Below are 18819 nucleotides of genomic sequence, written 5' to 3'. Positions count from 1 at the left end.
GCAACCCTTTTTCACTTCAATAGTAACCTGACTATCTACTAATCGCTGTTATTGACAGAGGAATTGATTTGCATATTTCTCCTGCTTGATGCAAAACCATTTGGCTGTCCATGTAATGCGCAAACAAGATTGGTCTTCAAAAGGGAGAAAAACTCTAGGGAATTTATCATCAGAAAATGACCTATTACTGTATTTAAATCACGTTTTTATATTAAACATTTTTATGATTTTTTGGTGATTTCTTTTTTTATTATTATTTTCTATGTCATTAACTATATTAAAAAAATAACCAGAATATCTTTCAGTTTTCATTCTGGCCACTGAGCCTTACAATAAACTGATATTTCTTGTTCTGTAGAGAAAACTTTTCAGCAGTCATCTCATTATCATCACAGGCAGGATTGCAATGAAATGTAAGGGTATGTTCACACGGCTTAGCAAAATATGTCTGAAAATATGGAGCTGTTTTCAGGCGAAAACAGCTCCTGATTTTCAGATGTTTTTGTAGCAACTCGCGTTTTTCACGGCGTATTTTACGGACGTTATTGGAGCTGTTTTTCAATGAAGTCACAGAAAAACGGCTCCAAAAACCGCCCAAGAAGTGACATGCACTTCTTTTTCGCGGATGACTTTTTACGCGCCGTATTTTGACGGCGACGTGTAAAATTACACGTCGTAGGAACAGAACACCGTAAAACCCATTGCAAGCAATGGGCAGATGTTTGTAGGCGTAAGGAGCCGTTTTTTCAGGCGTAACTCGAGGCGTAAAATGCCCGAATTACATCTGAAAACAGTGCGTGTGAACATACCCTAACACCTATATACAGATGTAGCCAAGTTTGTCTTTACTCTGATAACTTGCTGCAGTGTGCTGTCACACAACAAAAGCCATTGAAAAGCCAATGAAGTAGTCAAATTAAAGGGAATGTATCCCGAATTAACCTTTTTTCTTAAGTAAGTTACTTATTTCTATTATATTTTTTACGTTTTTGCTGTATTTTTTTTCTTCTTCTGGTGATGATCCAGCTGTCGTGGTCCATGTCGGTACGAACGACAGAATAAATGGTAGGTGGAGGAGCCTTAAGAATAATTTTAAAGAACTAGGCTACAAGCTGAAGGGAAGGACCTCCAAAGTAGTATTCTCAGGAATACTGCCTGTGCCATGCGCATCACAGGAAAGACAGCGGGAGCTCAGGGAGTTAAATGCATGGCTTAAGTCTTGGTGTAGAGGAGAAGGATTTGGGTTCCTAGAGCACTGGGCTGACTTTTCATTGGGGTACAAACTGTATTCTGCAGATGATTTGCATCTAAATGGAAGGGGGTCCGCTGTGCTGGGGGAGAGAATTCTAGCTGGGGTGGTGGAGTATTTAAACTAGGGCTGAGGAGGGAGGTCAATGTAGAAAAAAAGGGGTAGCCAGGTTAGAGAGGGGTCAGACTATATTGGTGGGGGGAGAAACAGAATGTGGGGAGAGGACTAGACAACAAGATAAGGAGATCCTTTCGTTACAAAACATCAGTGTAAATAAAAAGGCCCAATTAATGTCAAATCACATTTCTGATAATAAAAGTGAAAAACTGACAGGCAAGTTAAAGTGTATGTTCACAAATGCCAGAAGTCTAGCAAGCAAAATGGGGGAGCTGGAGGCCTTGATACTGGAAGAAAATATTGATATAGTTGGTGTTGCTGAAACATGGCTGGACTCTTCACATGACTGGGCTGTAAATCTACAGGGTTTTACACTTTTTCGGAAAGACAGGAGAAAAAGGAAAGGTGGTGGTGTATGTCTGTATGTGAGAAATGATATGAAGGCGAGTGTGAAAGAGACAATAGTGGGTGAATACTGTGAGGAGGTTGAAACCTTGTGGGTGGAACTAGAAAGGGAGGTAAACACTGAAAAAATTACTTTTGGTGTAATCTATAGACCCCCCAATATAACTGAGGAGATGGAAGTTCAGCTATATAAACAGATGGAGCGGGCTGCACAGGCGGGTACTGTAGTGATAATGGGAGATTTTAATTTCCGGGATATTAATTGGTGTCATGGTTCAGCTTCAACTGCAAAGGGGAGACATTTCCTCAACCTGTTGTAGGAAAATTTTATGGGCCAGTTTGTGGAAGACCCGACTAGAAGTGAAGCTCTGTTGGATCTGGTCATTTCTAATAATGCAGATCTTGTTGGGAATGTCAATGTTCGTGAAAACCTCGTTAACAGTGATCATAATATAGTTACATTTTACCTATACTGTAAAAAACAAACGCAGGCTGGGAGGGCAAAAACATTTAATTTTAAGAAAGCCAATTTCCCCAGGATGAGGGATGCAATTCAGGGTATAGACTGGGAAGAACTAATGTCAAATAATGGGACAAATGATAAATGGGAGATTTTAAAATCTACTTTGAGTTATTATAGTGCAAAATGTATTCCTATAGGTAACAAGTATAAACGACTCAAATTAAACCCCACATGGCTTACACCTTCTGTGAAAGGGGCAATACACGACAAAAAAATGGCATTTAAAAAATACAAATCTGAGGGTACATCTGCAGCCTTTGTAAAATATAAAGATCTTAATAAAATCTGTAAAAAGGTAATAAAATTAGCAAAAATACAAAATGAAAGGCAGGTGGCCAAGGATAGTAAAACAAATCCCAAAAAATTCTTCAAGTATATAAATGCTAAAAAGCCAAGGTCTGAACATGTGGGACCCCTAGATAGTGGTAATGGGGAGTTGATGACAGGGGATCAAGAGAAGGCAGAGTTACTAAATGGGTTCTTTAGCTCTGTATATACAACAGAAGAAAGAGCAGCTGATGTAGCCGGTGCCAGTACTGTTAATATATCAGTTGATATACTGAATTGGATGAATGTAGATATGGTCCAAGCTAAATGAAATAAAATAAATGTGCACAAGGCCCCGGGACCAGATGGGTTACACCCTAGAATTCTTAAAGAGCTTAGTTCAGTTATTTCTGTCCCCCTTTTCATAATATTCAGAGAATCTCTAGTGACTGGCATAGTGCCAAGGGACTGGCGCAGCGCAAATGTGGTGCCGATTTTCAAAAAGGGCTCTAGGTCTTCCCCGGGTAATTATAGACCAGTGAGCTTAACATCCATCGTGGGGAAAATGTTTGAGGGGCTATTGAGGGACTATATACAGGATTATGTGACAATAAATAGCATTATAAGTGACAGCCAGCACGGTTTTACTAAGGACAGGAGTTGTCAAACTAACCTAATCTGTTTTTATGAAGAGGTGAGCAGAAGTCTAGACAGAGGGGCCGCTGTGGATTTAGTGTTTTTGGACTTTGCAAAGGCATTTGACACTGTCCCCCATAGGCGCTTAATGGGTAAATTAAGGACTATAGGTTTAGAAAATATAATTCGTAATTGGATTGAGTATTGGCTCAAGGACCGTATACAGAGAGTTGTGGTCAATGATTCCTACTCTGAATGGTCCCCGGTAATAAGTGGTGTACCCCAGGGTTCAGTGCTGGGACCACTATTATTCAACTTATTTATTAATGATATAGAAGATGGGATTAATAGCACTATTTCTATTTTTGCAGATGACACCAAGCTATGTAATATAGTTCAGTCTATGGAAGATGTTCATGAATTGCAGGCAGATTTAAACAAACTAAGTGTTTGGGCGTCCACTTGGCAGATGAAGTTTAATGTAGATAAATGTAAAGTTATGCATCTGGGTACCAACAACCTGCATGCATCATATGTCCTAGGGGGAGCTACACTGGCGGATTCACTTGTTGAGAAGGATCTGGGTGTACTTGTAAATCATAAACTCAATAACAGCATGCAATGTCAATCAGCTGCTTCAAAGGCCAGCAGGATATTGTCGTGTATTAAAAGAGGCATGGACTCGCGGGACAAGGATGTAATATTACCACTTTACAAAGCATTAGTGAGGCCTCATCTAGAATATGCAGTTCAGTTCTGGGCTCCAGTTCATAGAAAGGATGCCCTGGAGTTGGAAAAAATACAAAGAAGAGCAACGAAGCTAATTAGGGGCATGGAGAATTTAAGTTATGAGGAAAGACTGAAAGAATTAAACCTATTTAGCCTTGAAAAAAGACGACTAAGGGGGGACATGATTAACTTATATAAATATATTAATGGCACATACAAAAAATATGGTGAAATCCTGTTCCTTGTAAAACCCCCTCAAAAAACAAGGGGGCACTCCCTCCGTCTGGAGAAAAAAAGGTTCAAGCTGCAGAGGCGACAAGCCTTCTTTACTGTGAGAACTGTGAATTTATGGAATAGCCTACCACAGGAGCTGGTCACAGCAGGGACAGTAGATGGCTTTAAAAAAGGGTTAGATAATTTCCTAGAACAAAAAAATATTAGCTCCTATGTGTAGAAATTTGTCCTTCCCTTTTCCCGTCCCTTGGTTGAACTTGATGGACATGTGTCTTTTTTCAGCCGTACTAACTATGTAACTATGTAACTCAGCTGTGCTGCACACACACACACACACACACACACACACACACACACACACACACACACACACACACACTCAGCACTGCTACACACACACACACACACACACACACTCAGCACTGCTACATACAGACACACACTCAGCTCTGCTGCACACACACACACACACACACACACACACACATACACACACACACACACACACTCAGCCTACTACACACACGCTGAGGATTACAACATACATACACATACTCAGCTCTGCTGCACACACACACACAGCACTGCTACACACACACACACTCAGCACTGCTACATACAGACACACACTAAGCTCTGCTGCAAACACACACTCAGCACTGCTACACACACACATACACACACACACACACACACACACACACACTCAGCACTGCTACATACAGACACACACTCAGCTCTGCTGCACACACACACACACACACACACACACACACTCAGCACTGCTACACACACACTCAGCACTGCTACATACAGACACACTCAGCTCTGCTGCAAACACACACTCAGCACTACTACACAAACACACACACACTCAGCACTGCTACATACAGACACACTCAGTTCTGCTGCACACACACACACACACACACACACACACACACACACTCAGCACTGCTACACACACACACACACACACACTCACACTCATCACTGCTACATACAGACACACACTCAGCTCTGCTGCGCACACACACACACACACACACACACACACTCAGCACTGCTACACATACACCCTCAGCACTGCGACATACAGACACACACTCAGCTCTGCTGCACACACACACACACACACACACACACACTCAGCACTGCTACACACACACTCAGCACTGCTACATACAGACACACACTCAGCTCTGCTGCAAACACACACTCAGCACTGCTACACAAACACACACACTCAGCACTGCTACACACTCAGTTTTGCTGCACACACACACACTCAGCACTGCTACACACACAAACACACACACTCAGCACTAGTACATACAGACACACACTCAGTTCTGCTGCACACACACACACACACTCAGCACTACTACTACACACACACACACACACTCTCACTCAGCACTGCTACATACAAACACACACACACTCAGCTCTGCTGCACACACACACACACACACACACACTCAGCACTGCTACACACACACTCAGCACTGCTACATACAGACACACACTCCGCTCTGCTGCAAACACACACTCAGCACTGCTACACACACACACACACACACACACACACACACACTCAGCACTCAGCACTGCTACACACACACACACACACTCAGCACTGCTACAAACAGACACACACTCAGCTTTGCTGCACACACACACTCAGCACTACTACACTCAGACACACCCAGAGTTATAGCAGGTGTGGGGGTGCGTCGGAGGGGGGGTCACGAGAGCGGGGGTCTGTGAGAGAGAGAGACAGAGACCCACACACCTTACCTGCAGTGCAGCCGGTCTTCATAATGGGGCCTGCTATCTCCCTACAAACCAGCTTCTCTGCTGTGTGGCTCTGAACTGCGGCTGTGCAGTACAGAGCCAGATGGCAAAGGCAATGGACGGGAGCCGTTCATTGTATCCTATGCACTGTGCTGCCGTATTCCATCTGTGTATGTGTCGTTAAGAGACACATACACAGATGAAATGAAACATGGCAGCCCACTGTAAAGTAAGAAAGAGTTAATAAAAAAAAACGGTGTATGAAAAATTAAATAAAGTCAATATAATATTTTATTAAACAAAAACACATAAATTAATTTGAAAAAAAATCATGACACTGTCCCTTTAAGGAGGAACACTTGCATGATGTATGGCGTTATCACCATGCTAATGAGGTAGATTGTACATATTTCTCTCCCCGACACTCTTCTTATTCTAGGATAGACTATTTCATAGTAAGCTCCTCCTGTCTATCTTTGTGACAGGGGACCTTTATTGGGAATAAAACCTGGGCTGACCATGTCCCGATTGTTCTACTGATAGAAAAGCATTTTACAATATTATCACCTTATGTTTGGCAGTTAAACTCTTCCCTTCTAAGGGTATGTTCACACGCACTAATTACGGACGTAATTCGGGCGTTTTTGGCCCGAATCACGTCCCAAAAATGCGCCTCGATAGCGTTGACAAACATCTGCCCATTGAAAGCAATGGGCTGACGTTTGTCTGTTCACACGAGGCGTATATTTACGTGCCGCTGTCAAATGACGGCGCGTAAATAGACGCCCGCATCAAAGAAGTGACCTGTCACTTCTTTGGCCGTAATTGGAGCCGTTATTCATTGACTCCAATGAAAAGCAGCGCCAATTACGTCCGTAATGGACGCGGCGTTCAAGCGCCTGCACATGCCGGTACGGCTGAAATTACGGGGATGTTTCCTCTTGAAAACATCCCCGTAATTTCAGCCGTTACGGACGCTGCCGTGTGAACATACCCTAAGACTGAGAAAAAAGATTGGAGGGAACCTCCAGCTCACCTTATGGCAAAAAATGTGTTTGATGCCTATTGCGCCAGGATCCTCGTGTCGGCACACGTCGGTAGAGACACAGCAAACGATGGGTAAGATCCAGCGCAGGGAAAAAATCAATCAAAATTCCGGATGAGTTAAAATGGAAGCTGGTTCCGATTTTATTGGTAAGGAATAAAAAACGCAGGGAGAGCTGACTCCCGCAGAGGAAAGGTGGATAAGTGGAGAGAAGATAGATGTGTGAAGCCTACGCGTTTCAGACGATCTCCTCGTCCTTAATCATGACTGAAAAATAAATGATTTGACTGTTGGGGTGAGGGCTTATATCCGGTTTAATGCAGGTGTGTTGGATTGCGGTTCAGGAGACTGAAGATGGAACGCAAACATATGATTGGTCTCGCGTCGTGTCTCATCATCCGTCTAACCCAGACATTTGCGAATCACAACACTAGGACCCGCAATGAATTCATGGTACGTATGTGTGTAGCTATCTTATATATTTGTTAATAGCGATTAGCTACGTCCATATTAATCTTTGAATGTCGGAAGGGATTTGACGTTTGTTTGAGGAGAACGAAATTGTTGGTATATTTAATCCAGACCGGATATAAGCTCTAGGTGAAAAACGCCCCACTCGTCAAAATACAGATTGGTGTGAAAAAAGTAGTGTGAATGCACCCTAAGTGCAAAAAATCTAAAAAAGATAAAATGTGACTAGCATTGGCATATATGTCTCTATGCAGTAAGCTAATGTTTGGACATCAAAGTAGTATAGTGTACAGAGACGACTTGACAGTTTACAGATGTTAGTGTGCTACATACTGTACAATAAAAGTTTTCTTAGAGACACTCAAGATGTTCTCAGATCCTTTGAGAATGAATTATGGTCCCAGGATTTTGTTTGGCTTAATTGTGATGTCATCTCATTATATACCAATATACCACACACTATAGCACATGAAGCATTGGAATATCATCTGCATAAACATAGCCCATACAGTCATGAGCTTCAACTGTATATTCTAGATGTCTCACTTTTTCTGATGCAACACAACTATTTCACATTTAACCATAAATTCTATCTCCAACTTAAGGGCGTCTCAATGGGGGCAAGATTCTCACCCTCTCTGGCGAATCTAGTAATGGCCTGGTGGGAGGAACTGTATATCTTTTCAGACAAAAATATTTTCAATACACACATTTACTGGTATGGTCGTTACATCGACGACCTGCTATTTATTTGGAAAGGACGAATTTCAGACATTTCTCTCTTTACGAGTTACCTCAACTCTAACGATGCCAACCTCAGATTCACCCACACTTTTCACCCTAATAATACAATCTTCTTGGATTTAGAATTGGAAGGGATCGAGGGAGAAATAATCTACACACCTGCATTAAACCGGATATAAGCCCTCACCCCAACAGTCAAATCATTTATTTTTCAGCCATGATTAAGGACGAGGAGATCGTCTGAAACGCGTAGGCTTCACACATCTATCTTCTCTCCACTTATCCACCTTTCCTCTGCGGGAGTCAGCTCTCCCTGCGTTTTTTATTCCTTACCAATAAAATCGGAACCAGCTTCCATTTTAACTCATCCAGAATTTTGATTGATTTTTTCCCTGCGCTGGATCTTACCCATCGTTTGCTGTGTCTATACCCTAAGACTGCCTGCGCTCAAAGAAGAAATTCTAACGCATCTGAGAGAATTCTTCTCGATTAATGATAATGGGGAAGTGTCAGATGAAACACGTTAGGCTACTCATAAAGTTTACATGAGGGGTAGATGCATTAAGATAGCAGCTTCCCAGAAAAGGGAGCTTGTTGGACTAAATTGCTCAGAAAGAACTTGAAAATAAACGCTGTCTCTCCCAGATTCGGAATAATCACCTCATGCAATTGCACACTAGATTGCGCTCAGCACTGTTGAATACATATGAACGCAATATGAGAAAATGTAGATCTAAATATTATGCTATGGGGGATCGTGCAGGCGCTCTCCTAGCTAATAGAGTTAAAACACAAGCAGCCAGGTCCAATATTGAATACCTAGAGGATATAAATGGATCCAAAATTTGAAATCCCATAGGCATCTTACTAACTTATTTGCTCAATATTATGCCAACTTGTATAATTTGAAATAAGACCCGCATACACATCAACCCTCTAATTCGGACATAGAATTTTTTTTAAGTACCTCACAACTTCTCACAGGACCAATTAGACATCTTAAATGCACCCTTTAATGTTACTCAGATCCGAAATGTAGAACATGTGCTATTGATAAAGCTCCAGGGCCTGATGGCCTACCGAACGACTATTACAAGTTCTTTATACACTAACTGTTACAGTATTTTTTACGTCTATAGGTGTCCTGGCAAAACTCAGGTACTGTCCCTAAATTAGGATCCAAAGCAATTATTTCGGCCTTGCCTAAACCGGGGAACCCTCCAATCAAGCCAGAGATCTGTAGACCTATAGCGTTGCTAAATTGTGTCTTAAAAATATATTCCAAAGTGTTGGCATTTCGTCTGCAATGAATAATTCCTACTCTGATCTCTCCAGATCAAGTGGGATTCGTAGCAGTCTAGCGATGGTACGAGGGGCATGTTGAATCTTCTATAGGTGATTGAGCTGTCCAAGACCCCGAGTGCATTCATGTCTCTAGGTGCCGAGAAAGTATTTGACAGGGTGCACTGGGGGTACCTGGACACAGTTCTGTCTAAATTTGGTGTTGTGGGAGCCATTAAAAAGGCTATTGTGGCTCTATATGTCACTCCTAATGCACGGGTTTTGGCATCAGGTTTGCTTTAATCTAGTTTTGATATTAGTAATGGCACCCGACAGGGATCCAGTGATATTTGCTATGGTTATTGAACCTCTGGCGGAGCTTAATCGCTCATCTGGATGGATATCGGGCATCCTGGTGTGGAAGGATTTCCATTATCTGGGCCTCTATGCTGACGATGTCATCATTACGTGTACAAAACCAGACTCCTCTATTCCGGCTATAATGAGGGTGTTGGACACCTTTTCTAAAGCTCTCATCTTGCCTCTTTTCATGTCAGATAGTTCCTTTCGACCACTACAACAAGCATATCCCTTTGTATGGGTGTCTGATGGCCTTCCGTATTTGGGGGTGGAATTGTCTTTTCCTACTAGATGTACGGTAGACCGTAATGTTGAAATTTTTATTAAAAAAAAGCTTAAAGGGAACTTAAAGAGACTAGTCAAATTGGAATTGTCTTGGATTGCAAGAGTACATTCTTTTAAAATGATGTATCTACCGAAAATCCTATATGTTATGAGATTCCTTCCCTATAAGTTTTCATACAAGCATATCAGTAGACTACAATCTTTAGTGGGAAAATTTGTGAGGGCCAATAGACACCCAAGAGTTTGTCTGACAATATAACACTTTACTTTACACTTACCTCTAAGTCGGAATGCATGGGAGTTCCTAACATAGCTTTATATCACAAGGACCCTTTAATTGATGTACTACGTGTGTGGTGGAATCCCGACTACATATAATTCTACTAGACTCCTAATGGAGGCGGAATGTCTAAAATCGTCAAAATTAGAGGATGTCTAAAATGGAGTCAGAAGGGAATAGTTACTGTGGATAGATTGTTTCATGGCTCAGCATTCAGAACATCTGAGTCGTGAGGCTAATTTGCCGACAGTTGTTATAAATTATACTAAAGGTATGTCTATGGCGTATAAAGAACTGCATTTTATGGGAGTGAAATTATCTTATATGATCAAATGGGAACAAGATTTAAACATTCAGAGATCTGTGCCTGTAGCGTCCATGACTGCGGGCCGTCGGGTTTACTCACCTCCTGACACCCGCAGCCATGGATCAGTGAGCGCTGGCCCGCATCTCCTTCCTAGGAGACACCAGAGCTCACTTCCGCTCCGGTCCGCTGTGTCCTGTAGGGTGCACACGCATGCTCGTGCCTGGTCTTAAAGGGCCAGCGCACACACATGTGAACAATCATTATCATCATCATCAACTAAACAAGATGTCCTGGACTATAAGAAGGGCCTTGTCCTTCTGATCCTTGCCTGAGCATTGTTAGTGTATCCCAAGTCTGTCTTGCAAATGGTGCCTTAGTGTTTTCCCGTTCATATGCAATGGGATAACTCCCTGTACCCATATATGTTGCTGTCACTATCACATTATTAGTGCTGGCTAGGCGTTTAGAGCTTGAAAGCAGTTGGATACAGTCCTAGAAGACAGAGTTTTCAGGGCAATTGGGGCACTTTCGATTGTACGGATCAAATCTTATCGGACAGACGATTTTACAGAATCTGACCCAAAATTTGTTTTGGGGAATTCACTCGTCTCTATTCAGGATGTTTCTGTACCACATAGTAATAATGCACCAATCACACCTCAATTCATTATCATAGCAGCCTTGGCATATTGGTATAATAAAAAATAGTTTGCAGCATTAAAGTTAGATGAGTTGTTCACTTTTTTACTATCTATAAAACCTGCTTGAAATATCAAAACAGGACTCAGTACTTCAAATGTAGATAATTATAATAAAAATAGTAGTGCAATCCTTATAGCTGCATTGCAAATTGTGCACGACAATAGAAGGTTATTTCATAATACATACAGAACACATAATAATACATCATTTATTGAATGCAGATGGATGTGATTATGAAGAAGCATCTGGCATTATGAAAAAATAATATTTCATGCTCGAAGAAAAAAATTCTGTTTACAAAATTAGCTATACCATTATACAACCATTATACAAACTTTATTAGTACTAATTTGTAAACAAAATAAAACATTCAAGAAAGAGGGAAAAGGTAGTCAGCTTACCTAGTTATACTTGATTAATTTGGCATGGGATCCATGCATAAAAACATCTAGAGACATAATGCAATAGTACAATAGAAAAAAAAATCTATCAGCACTAGAATCCAGACGATAGGTTGCATGTAAAACTTCACATTTATTATTCAATCGTTAAAAATCTAGGGCAGCTACGCATAGCAGATAGGCTTAGTTTACGCGTTTCAGATTTAGGTATGACTAAAGACTCAAGTCTGAAATGCATAACATAAGCCTGATCTGCCATGTGTAGCTGCTGTGAATTTTTAACGGTTGAATAATAAAGGTTAAGTTTTGCACACTACTTATCATCTGGATTCTAGTGCTGGAATATTTTCCTCTTTTGTACTACTTAATAAAACATTGTTACAAAAATTTTTTTATTATAATGTTAACTTTATTGATTTAAGCTAGCCTAAACTGAAATATAAGGGAGCCGAGTTATATTTATTTCTTTAATGAAATCGGCACTACAGAGATGTGGAGCGAAAACTAGCCCTGCTGGTCCAATCTCACAGAAGAGCTACTGCAGCCCAAACTGCTGATAAAGTTAAAGTGGTTGTCCAGTCCTTAAAAATGTATGGCCTATCCCCCTTCATTCCGGTCACTTGCTCACACTGTGAACAGCCGACATGGCGGTAGCTGCGGTTTACAGTATTATTACCTTCTCCTTTTAAACTGAATGGGAGAAGTGAATAGGAGCAAGCTGTAATACTGTGAACCGCCGTCACTGCCGTGTCGGTGATTCACAGTGTGAGCAGTGAGGGAAATGAAGAGGAAGCACTGCTTGTAGCAGTGCTGCGACCTCTTCAAAACATCTGACCGGCGGGGGCACCGGCAGTCAGACCCCGACTGATAAAATATTGATGGCCTATACTAAGGATAGGCCATACATTTTTAGGGACCGGCCAGCCACTTTAATGCTGGCTATTATATAAATGAGTCAATACACACAGCTCGCAGTGTATGGGGCTGCATAGCTATTCAGAGTGCCCATGCTGACCTCTGCCCACTGACGAAAGCACTAACAATGGTCACATGAGTATTAAAACTAGAGGAATGGAAGAAGGGGGCCTGGTCCCATTGTTTTTTTTTACATCACGTGGATGTGCATTGCTTACCTGGGGAGAGATCACACCAGGATTCGCTATGGGAAGAAGGCAAGCTGACCGGAGCAGTGTGATGAACTGGGCAAAGTTCTGCTAAGAAATCTTGGGTCCTGGCATTCATCTGAATATTACTTTGACTCCTACAAACAATGAAAACATGAAAACATTGTTCCAGACCAAGTAAACCCCTTCATGGCAACGGTATTCCCTAATTGCAGTGGCCTCTTCCAACAGATAATGCACACTTCCACACTGAAAAAAATTGCACTGGAATGGTTTAAGGAACATGAGAAAAAGTTCAAGGTGTTGACTTGTTCTCCAAATTTTCCAGATGTCAATCCAATTAAGCATCTGTGGAATGTTCTAGAAAAATAAGACCCACTTACAGAACTTAAACGATCCACAGCTAATGTTTTGGTGCAGATACCAGAGGTCCAGTGAAGTCTGTGCCTCAATGGGTCACAGCTATTTTGGCAGCAGGAGGGGGCCCTACACAATATTAGGCAGGTGGTTTTAATGTTGTGACTTAGAAACGCTAGATACGGATTCTACACAGAACTGTGGGGGGGGGGTGGAACACTGCCTGCTGGTGGGATGGTAAGTAAAGGAACTATGTGCTAGGCACAGTTCCCTACCAGACATAAGAAGCAGGAAGCTCCCGGATACTTCCAGGCCTTGTTGCTGATTTTGATCATGTGAAACCCATAAAGAATAAGCACCCTATCTCTTGTTAATATATGCAAGGGCCACAGTATGGGCATCATTTTAATTGGTTAGGGATAGGGAATGCAGTGGTACTATTATTTTTTAGGGACATGAATATGGAAGTACACTTTAAGCTTTTGACCTATTGGATAATGCACTGCCAAAGTTTTGGATGAAGGAATTTAGTGTTCAAACAAGTTTCTTGCAGGAAAATTATTTTTGGTCAAGGAATGTGTAGGTCTAAGAGATGTTCTATACAGGCGCAGTAAGGTTTAAAATTATAGCATTTCTGAGGTGGCTTGGACGCTGCAGTGACCGGACGCAAATTCGGGGAGCTCCGCCGAAACAGAGCTTAATCGGCTTTAAACCGGGAGAATCTGGCTCTGATTGCACTAGAGCAGCTCCGTCCTTCCTCCCAGCTGACTCGGTGAAGACCGGGCACCCGCTCGAACCCGTAAACCGGTGATTTAAGGAGAAGGAGCAAGTGAGGCCTTGCCTCGTGGCGGACCGGGACCTAAATTTCTGGCGAGACGGCTCGGAGGGATCAGCAGAGCTGTTGCAGGTACCTTTTAAAGCTGCACACAACACAGATGCAGATACACTAAGGACGCCGATCTGAGGACATTACATTAGAGAAGCTTACCTGATCCTTAGTAGCAGCCGGAAACTCACTGTGCGTCTGGGGAGACTGGGCTTGGGCCTGAACCTGCAGACAAGCGTCCATAGACTTCAGAGTAAGTGCCACCTATACCCCCAAGACCCATATTTCGTTCTTCACACTACCTATGAGAGCACCGCTCTAATATTTTATCGCTGGGAGTACACCTAGTGTATTTGTTCTATTTTTGATCTGCTACACACTGCAGTCATCTGGACTTTCATACCAAATTTATTGCTAGGTGACCCTCTCCTCCCCTCCATTACTAGGGAGGTAGTTGGGAAGCTGTAAGCGCGGTTTTTAATGAGCCACATGTAACTTTCACTGGAGAGACACGCACTTTCTTTTTTTTTCTTTGGTACCACAAGCTAAAACAAAATGGTGAAAACGGGCAAAGACAAGCTCAAGGATATACATCACACACCTAAAAAGCACAAGAATCAACATGAGGTTGATCGTTTCTTTAATAAAAAGCACTCCACCTTATCTTTGGCTGGGAGTAACCCTTCCGCACATGATGAAGACACTGAAATGTCACAAGATGGCGATTCTGATAGAGAGAGCAGTACGGCTCAGACTACCACCTACGAGGATTCAGATGCATGCCATATCTCTAGAGCCTTTCTCAAGAAATGTTTGGCACAAGCCTTGTCACCAGTGCTAAAGGAACTTTCTGATATCAAAATGGATGTAAAGCACATTGGAAACAGAGTAGATGAGTTGGAAAATGTCCACGCCACTTTACTATCTCACAGTACAGCGACACAACAGGCGGTTGTCTCCCAACAGGAGCACCTAAATGCTGCATTTCTCCAGCTGGAGGATCAGGAGAACCGAAATAGAAGGAAGAACATTCGGCTGAGAGGGATGCCGGAAAGCGTGGCACCAGAGGCTCTGAAGGCTGCAGCTGTCTCAATTTTCACGGACCTACTGGGGGTTGAACGGGCCTCCCAAGTGGTTATTGAACGCATACACAGAGCGTTATGCCCTAAACCTGCACCTGGAGAACCGCCGAGGGATGTAGTGTGCGGGCTCCTGAGTTTTGTTGACACAGCGGCTCTTTTGCAGAAGGCCAGAGACTCTCAAGGAATTTATAACGACAAATGTAAAATCCTGTTTTTCCAAGATGTCGCAGCAAGCACTCTAACCAAACGACGGATCTTGAAGCCGCTCACTGACATTCTGAGGGACCGTCGTATCCCCTACAGATGGCTATATCCCTTTGGACTTTCTGTGATGATTAATGGCAAACCTATCATGGTGAGACAACCTGCGGATCTACAAAAAATTTGGACTGCTCTACAAGTCAACCCATTGGATATTCCATCATGGCTACCGGTCCACCTACCTACTTCGTTTCCGGAATTACCACCTTCAGATGGTTGGTCCCTGCAAACCAAAGTTAAGTCCCCGAGGAGGGCACCCACCTGAACTTTGGAACTTGGAAACTTGAAGAATAATTGCAGAGGCAAACCCGCCTTGAAGTTGCCTTAAATGGGCCCCTGTCATATTGCTATGGAAGAACTATTATTACGTGTTGGAAGCTTCCAACTAGCACATTGTGTATCCTTTTAAGAGTTAAGAGTTATACCATAATGGTACCATAAGTTTTTGCAGCTATTAACAAGAAAGTGCGTCTCTTCTTTCTTTTGTATTCTTTCCCCCCCTACAGAATGGATCGGATTTATTCATCTAGCATTGTGCATATGAGTATTGTAATATGTATAATTGTTGCTAGTCCTAATCTCCTACCTATGGAAGCTGGGATTTGCGAGATCTCAGGCTTTCCAGTCTGGTTATTATGTGATATGATCTACAATATCTGTAAGGTTTTTCTTTTTCCCACAATTTGTTTTGGGTTTGTTGTTGGGGTGACGCCTCATGAGTTCCATTACACTATCATCTGCCTATTAGACATCTGTAAGTATGGCTGAGATAAATATTATGTCACTGAACGCGAGAGGGCTTAATACTCCTCAAAAACGCAGCCAAGTATTTGCTATAGTCAGGAAAGCTCGGTCAGACATACTATTCTTGCAAGAAACTCATTTCAGACACGCACACATACCTTCATTAGCTCACACCTCATTCTCACAATGGTTCCATAGCACGCACTCTTCTGCATCGAGAGGGGCCAGCATAGCCATAGGTAGAGGGGTTCCCTTCACCCTAATAGCCCAACAAATTGATCCTGCTGCTAGATATGTGTTTGTTAAAGGATCAGTGGGGAATACTATAATAACTTTAGCCAACATCTATGCTCCGAATAGAAATCAAGCTACATGGCTAACTGGTACTTTAAATAAGCTACAAACCTTTGGGGAAGGAATTCTGGTTCTGGGAGGGGACTTCAATTGTGTATTAGAACACAACCTCGACACTACTTCCAAAACTGCGGCTATATCTAATAAAGCGATCAGGAAAATGAAGAGGGTACTAGCTGACCTTTCGCTTGTAGATGTATGGAGAACAGCCCACCCAGACACAAAAGATTACACATAGTATTCAACAGTACATGGGACATATCATAGGTTAGACCGCATATATATCTCCAACAGACACCTTGGCGAAGCTACGGCCTCAAACATAGGGTCCATACTAATATCTGACCATGCGTTAATTTCTATGTCTTTATCTATTTTATCCCTCCCTAGAAAAACGTTGACCTGGTCACTAAATGAAACTTTGATGGGTTCCCCAGAGGATATTTTGAATATAGATAACAAACTCCAGGAATATTTTCATTTTAATAGCATTCCAGAGACCCCCGTGCCAATCATATGGGAGGCCCACAAGGCCTGTATTAGAGGAGAATTCATCGCATTGGGCGCCAGAGTCAAAAAAGCTAGGGATGCCACTATGAACTCTCTCCTGAATAGAATCTCAGTTTTGGAAACGCTAAGGAAACAATCTGCTATACAGAAATCTCAACCTGAACTTGCAAAACTGAGAAATGATCTTAGGGATCTCCTGAATGTCAAAGCCGCCAAAGCCCTCCAGCGATGTAAATTTAAATATTATGCCCACGGTGATAAGGGATCTAAAATTATGTCAGGACTCCTTAAAAAACAAAACGAAAAATCTTTTATCACCAAACTGAAAACAGAAGGGGGTAAGGTGATTTCCTCCACGGAAGATATTGCGACGGAGTTCCACAGATTTTATTCCTCTCTTTATAATCTGGGGACCAGCGGTCCAACCTCGAGTATGGGTGATCGTTCGGCCCCCATTGAATCTTTCCTTAATTCTATCTCCCTACCTAAATTGGAAGAGGCAGATCTGGAGGGACTGATGACCCCCTTTACAGAACAAGAAGTTAAAGAGGTACTTGCCTCCATACCAAGTGGTAAAAGCCCCGGCCCGGATGGGTTCCCCATATCTTACTACAAAACATTCGCAGCAACTCTGTTGCCGCATTTTGTGAAACTTAGCAACTCACTGTTGGAGGGAGGGGGCCTTTCCAAACGAATGCTTGACGCGCATATCACAATTATCCCAAAAGAAGGAAAGGACCCTATGGTATGTGGAAGCTATAGGCCTATATCCCTCCTGAATACGGATCTCAAATGGTGGGCAAAGTTGTTGGCACATCGCATAAATATATTGCTCCCCAAACTTATCAACCCAGAACAGACAGGCTTCGTACCACAAAGGGAAGGGAAATTTAACACTACCAGAGTAATTAATGTAATATCTTGGGCCAAACAACAGAAACTCCCCTTAGTTCTCCTCAGCACTGACGCAGAAAAGGCGTTCGATCGGGTGGCATGGGACTTTATGGAGGCGACACTCATTAGATATGGATTCCCTTCCGCCTTTGTGAGAGCCATTTTCACGCTTTATCGCCAGCCATCGGCTAGGATCAGAATAAATGGTACCCTATCGCCATCCTTTGATATATATAATGGAACGCGTCAGGGCTGCCCGTTGTCCCCAGCATTATTCGTATTAACCATAGAACCCCTAATTCAGAAATTTATACAGTCACAGGAGGTCAAGGGCTTTAAAATTGGGGAGGTCATCCATTCAACGGCAGCATTCGCAGATGATCTACTTTTATTTATATCAAACCCCCTCCAAGCTTTCTTGGGGAGGAAGGGATCATACACCTCTGGTCCAATGTCCCAATAAAGGCGATTCAGTTGAGCAACACTTTGAGGGGTACGATAGAGGTGTGGCAGAACCTCTTCACAAAACCAGATTCAGGTACGAGTCCCTCCCCTCTTATGCCTCTCGGGGTTCTCCCGGCCTTCTTGAAAGCGGCAATCACCCCAATTCACTTCCCCTGGTCTCACTTACTACAAACCTCAGTGTATCCTACCCTACAAAATGCCTCGGCTCTGCCGAAACTAGCTGACTTATTACCCCCATTAGAATCTACCTCCATCTCATTCATACATGAATTAGCGTTCACTAAGGTGTGTAGGGAATTTAGTACAAAGTACACTCAACCTCTACGGGACATTACTTGGTTAGAACATTATTTGCTATTTCCAACCCTA

This window comes from Rhinoderma darwinii, chromosome 1, assembly GCF_050947455.1.
Source record: "Rhinoderma darwinii isolate aRhiDar2 chromosome 1, aRhiDar2.hap1, whole genome shotgun sequence".
NCBI classification, from domain to species: domain Eukaryota; kingdom Metazoa; phylum Chordata; class Amphibia; order Anura; family Rhinodermatidae; genus Rhinoderma; species Rhinoderma darwinii.
This window is presented reverse-complemented; position numbering follows the sequence as displayed.